Raw genomic sequence first — 6,000 nt, forward strand, 5'->3', positions numbered from 1 at the left:
TATAGAAGAGGTACAAGTATTTAAATATTTGGGTATATGGTTTGATAAAAATAACTGGTCAACCCACATCAGCAAAATAGTGGAGAAAAGTAAAAAGGTGTTAAATGTAATGAGGGCTTTGAGGGGTAAAGACTGGGGGGCTGATAGGCAGACATTGAAAGCAATATACATCAGTTTAATACGATCTGTTATTGATTATGGATGCATTATTTATCAATCTGCTGCAAAAACATTACTTGGGAAAATAGACAGGATCCAATCACAGGCTTTAAGATTATGTTGTGGAGCTACTAAATCAACCCCAGTTGCAGCATTACAAGTAGAGATGAATGAAAAACCTTTAGATATGAGGAGAGATCAACTGTCAGTAGTTTATTGGGCAAACTTAAAAGGGTCCAAGCAAGGACATCCAACCCATCAAGTACTATTTAACTGCCAAGAAAAAGAGAAGAAAAAAATGAATAGTTTTGGGTGGATAATAGGAGACAGATGTAATAAAGTTCAAATTGATAATATTAAAGTTAGCCCTACAGTACCAATCCCCGCAATACCACCGTGGATGTATGAAAACCCAAATGTAAACATGCAATTACTAAAGAATAGAAATTTAAATACCGGTAGTTACCAGATAGAACAATGGATTGAGGAAACGTTTTTAGACAACATCATGGTGTACACAGATGCATCAAAAACTATAAATAATAAGGTAGGAGCAGCAGCTGTTATTCCACAAGGAAACATAGTATTAAATAAAAGAATTAGTGATAAATTATCTGTTTTTACGGGAGAATTGGTAGCAATTTATATGGCAATTAATTGGATAGAAGAAAATAAAGCAAGAAAAGCAGTCGTGTGCTCGGACTCCAGCAGTGCATTGACTAGCATAAAAAACATAGCGTCAGAAACAAGACAAGATTTAGTTTATGAAATAGTTCAGGCAGTCTACAGAATAAATAAAGCGGGAGGTCTGGTAACATTTCTTTGGGTTCCTGCTCATGTAGGAGTTGAGGGGAACGAATTAGCTGATAAGTACGCAAAACAAGCAACCACTAAAACAGAAGTAAACATGGAGATTAAGCACAGTAAAGAAGAAGTGAAGAACATCATTAAGATAGAACACAATGAAAAGTGGCAGGATAATTGGAATAAGGAAACAAAAGGTAGAGAGTATTACAAAGTCCAGAGGAGAGTAGGTGTAATGAGAGGAGGCAATAGAAATAGGAAGGAAGAAGACATTATTACTAGAATGAGATTAGGACATACATATCTAAATAGTTCATTGAAATTGATGGGGAAACATGCTACAGGACTGTGTGATTCTTGCCAACAGATAGAACATGTAAGACATGGTTTAATACATTGTAGAAAATATAATAGAGGAAGGGAAATACTGGGAAATAAGTTAGCGAAAGAGAATATTAGGTTAGCAGTGGAAGATATATTAGGATTGCACTCAGAACACACAGGTTATAAAGCAATACACACATTTTTTAAAAACACTGGGTTAAATAAAATAATTTAGAGTAGGAATCCACCTCGATCCACACTCCATTACAGTAGGTGGCGGTAATGCTCACCACAAGGTTGCTTGCCAACCGCCATAAAATCACAAGAAGAAGAAGAAGAAGAAGCAGATTGAGTTTCTGGAGCATCACATTCGTGGGGTCAATTAAACGCTCAAAATGGCCAGAAAAAGAGAACTTTTATCTGAAACTCGACAGTCTATTCTTGTTTTTAGAAGTGAAGGCTATTCCACAAAATTGTTTGGGTGACCCCAACTTTTGAACGGTAGTGTATATAATTTAAAAAAATATATTCGCGTTCATAAAAACGTTATCTCAATGATATTATGATATGATACATGGGTCCAAAAAGTATTTGATAAAAGTTGTTATGTAGGCTGACCATATTCTGAAATCCCGAAAAGAGGACACATACACTACCGTTCAAAAGTTTGGGGTCAACCAAACAATTTTGTAGAATAGCCTTCATTTCTAAGAACAAGAATAGACTGTCGAGTTTCAGATGAAAGTTCTCTTTTTCTGGCCATTTTGAGCGTTTAATTGACCCCACAAATGTGATGCTCCAGAAACTCAATCTGCTCAAAGGAAGGTCAGTTTTGTAGCTTCTGTAACGAGCTAAACTGTTTTCAGATGTGTGAACATGATTGCACAAGAGTTTTCTAATCATCAATTAGCCTTCTGAGCCAATGAGCAAACACATTGTACCATTAGAACACTGGAGTGATAGTTGCTGGAAATGGGCCTCTATACACCTATGTAGATATTGCACCAAATATCAGACATTTGCAGCTAGAATAGTCATTTACCACATTAGCAATGTATAGAGTGTACTTCTTTAAAGTTAAGACTAGTTTAAAGTGCTTTTCCTTCAAAATTAAGGACATTTAAATGTGACCCCAAACTTTTGAACGGTAGTGTATATGCGTGCTAGGGGTGTGGGAAAATATCGATTCGAATTTGAAATCGCGATTCTCACGTTGTGCGATTCAGAATCGATTCTCATTTTAAAAAAATCTATTTTTTTATTAATCAATCCAACAAAAGAATACACAGCAATACCATAACAATGCAATCCAATTCCAAAACCAAACCCGACCCAGCAACACCCAGAACTGCAATAAACAGAGCAATTGAGGAGACACAAACACGACACAGAACAATCCAAAAGTAGTGAAAAAAAATGGATATTATCAACAACAGTATCAATATTATTAGTAACAATTTCAACATAGCAGTGATTAAAAATCCCTCATTGACATTATCATTAGACATTTATAAAAATAAAAAGAACAATAGTGTCACAGTGGCTTGCATTTGCATCGCATCTCATAAGCTTGACAACACACTGTGTCCAATATTGTCACAAATATAAAATAAGTCATATTTTTGGTTCATTTAATAGTTAAAACAAATTTACATTATTGCAATCAGTCGATAAAACATTGTCCTTTACAATTATAAAAGCTTTTTACAAAAATCTACTACTCTGCTTGCATGTCAGCAGACTGGGGTAGATCCTGCTGAAATCCTATGTATTGAATGAATAGAGAATCCTTTTGAGTCGGGCAAAAAAAATCGTTTTTGAATCGAGAATCGTGTTGAATTGAAAAAAAAAATCGATTTTGAATCGAATCGTGACCCCAAGAATCGATATTGAATCGAATCGTGGGACACCCAAAGATTCACAGCCCTAATGCGTGCCAAGGCCGGGACAAGGTGAAAATTTGCCAATGATACTCGAACTTGCTTTATAAATAATATATTTATTTAAATAAAGCATTTTTTTCTCCTTTGTTGACAGCAGTGTTGGCGCTAGCAATTTTCAAAATGGGGTCCAAGAGACCCCATCAAGTCATAAAAATGGGGCCCCACAGTACATTTTTGGGGTCCCACTTTTTTGCAAGCGTTTTTGAAAACAAATGATAAACGTATGCATTATCCTGTTATATCTCACATTCTATATTGTGTTTTGGAAAAAGGTTGTCATAAACGTTACTTAATTCATTAAAAAAAAGAAAACTAATTTGTATGCATATGTAAATGTATTCAGTTATAAACATTCATTCACTTTCTTCTTTCCTTCAGGGATCTAAACTTTACCGCTGCTGCTAGTTTTTTCTATGTTTTTATTTAATAAGTTGTAGGTGTATTTATTTCAGTATAAAAATGTAAAAAGTGTTTTGCTTGGGTCATGAAATGATGATAATGGTGTGCCAGGGCATACATACATTTTATATTTAACGCTTAAATCTCTGGAGTCTACATCAACTTCAGATGTATCCCTCATTTCAAAATATTTTAGTTTTTTTTTTATGTATATATTTGTACCATGAATTGATGGACCCCGACTTAAACAAGTTGGAAACTTATTCGGGTGTTACCATCGACCCCAAAAGGGACAAGCGGTAGAAAAAGGATGGATGGATGGATGTACTGTACTGTGCAATCTACTAATAAAAGTTTCAATCAATCCACTCTCTTGCTCTCTCTGTCTCTGCCCCTCCCTCACGAATGCTGCTGCGTGCGCACACCTTCACAATTTTTTTTTGTTTTTAACCCCTTCTTAACCCTGGACGTACATTGAAAATACACGCAACCCTAACTCAAAATGCCGGACATTTGAGGCATTTAAGATACCCCGCCCGGACAGCCCCGCAAAAGAGGACATGTCCGGTGAAAAGAGGACGTATGGTCAGTCTATTATTATATACTTTTTGGTCCCATTTGCTAGGTGGTGAATTCAAACCCCGGCCGAGTCATACCAAAAGACTATAACAATGGGACTCATTACCTCCCTACTTGGCACTCAGCAAGGGTTGGAATTGGGGGTTAAATCACCAAAAATTATTCCCGGGCGCGGCCACCGCTGCTGCTCACTGCTCCCCTCGATCACATCCCAGGGGGTGATCTAGGGTGATGGGTCAAATGCAGAGAATAATTTTTTTTTTTAAACTTTAAACAAAATAAATCAAGTATTGTGAGTGTGTCTTACCTTTCTGTATTTGTATCTGAAGCAGCAATAGCTATCCTCCGTGAAAACCTACTTTGTATGATCACATTCATTTTGTCTTAAAATCCAGTTTAGAGAAGTATTTAATCTTGGATACAGTACATAATCCTCCATATCGGCATACATTCATTTAATTCCAAGCAATGAAACAATATTTTATAATAATATATGAAACAACCACAAACGCTGGCTTACTCTAATAAAAATACTATGTTTGTTATAGTTTAATATAAAACTTGAGCGCCCCCACTTCTCCCAGTGTGGCGAGTCAGAGTACTGCTGAGGCATTGAAGTGCAAGTTGACAATATATCGCCCCCTACCGTGAGGCAGAGGTACTTGCTGCCTCACGGACTGCCTTTTCCCAGCAGTGTATCTCAATACACTTTGTGTGTAGCCATGGAGGCGCTTTATTTTGATCAAGAAACACGGGAGTTTCCGCGATTTTGACCATCAAAATGATCAAAATATACAGGAACCACACCAAAATCACAAAGAAAGCATAGACCAAAAAAGAAATGTTAAAACTTATTTTATTACTTCGTTTTTGAACATCTCATGGTTAAGTCTTTTACCCCCGCCCCCTGGTGGCAAGTTGAGGCACTGCCTCACCGGCAAACATTCAACCCAATATTTTTATTTGTAGTGCAAAAAAAAAATATCGATTCACAGTCATATCTCGATACTAACTTTTACAAAAATTTAGTCAAAAAAGAGGGGGGGAAGAAACATTTTCAAAAGGAATCAAATGTTTTTAAGACGTTTCAAGCCATCTCCACGCAACCAGAATTAGCTTTTTTTTCATTTGTCTTGAAAAACTTTAATTATATCAAATAATACATTCTGATTGAGCGAATCGTTTCTTAATCCAATCGCCACCCGTGGCATCGGATTGAATCATTAGGTGCCAGATGCAGGACTGGATTCACACTTAACTTGTATCTTAAAGCAGTGTTTTTCAACCTTTTTTAAAAATAATAATAATAATGGATTAGATTTATATAGCGCTTTTCTAGACACTCAAAGCGCTTCACAGAGAAGTGAGAACCCATCATTCATTTTTACAACTCATTCATTCTCCGGTGTGAGCGGCACCGGGGGCACGGGTGAAGTGTCCTGCCCAAGGACACAACGGCAGCGATTTTAGATGGTAAGAGGCGAGGGGCGAATCTGCAACCCTCAGGCTTCTGGCACGGCCGCTCTACCCACTACGCCATGCCGCCCCCTTTTTGAGCCGAGACACATTTTTTACGTTGAAAAAATCCAGAGGCACACCACCAGCAGAAATCATTAAAAAACAAAACTCAGTTAACAGTAAAAAGTCATTGTCGCAATTGTTGGATATGACTTTAAACCATAACCAACCATGCAACACTATAGCTCTTGTCTCAAAGTAGGTGTACTGTCAAAACCTGTCACATCACCCCCTGACTTTTTTGCAGTTTTCCTGTGAGTAGTGTTCTAGTTCT

Source organism: Entelurus aequoreus, linkage group LG05 (assembly GCF_033978785.1).
Source record: "Entelurus aequoreus isolate RoL-2023_Sb linkage group LG05, RoL_Eaeq_v1.1, whole genome shotgun sequence".
Taxonomy (NCBI): domain Eukaryota; kingdom Metazoa; phylum Chordata; class Actinopteri; order Syngnathiformes; family Syngnathidae; genus Entelurus; species Entelurus aequoreus.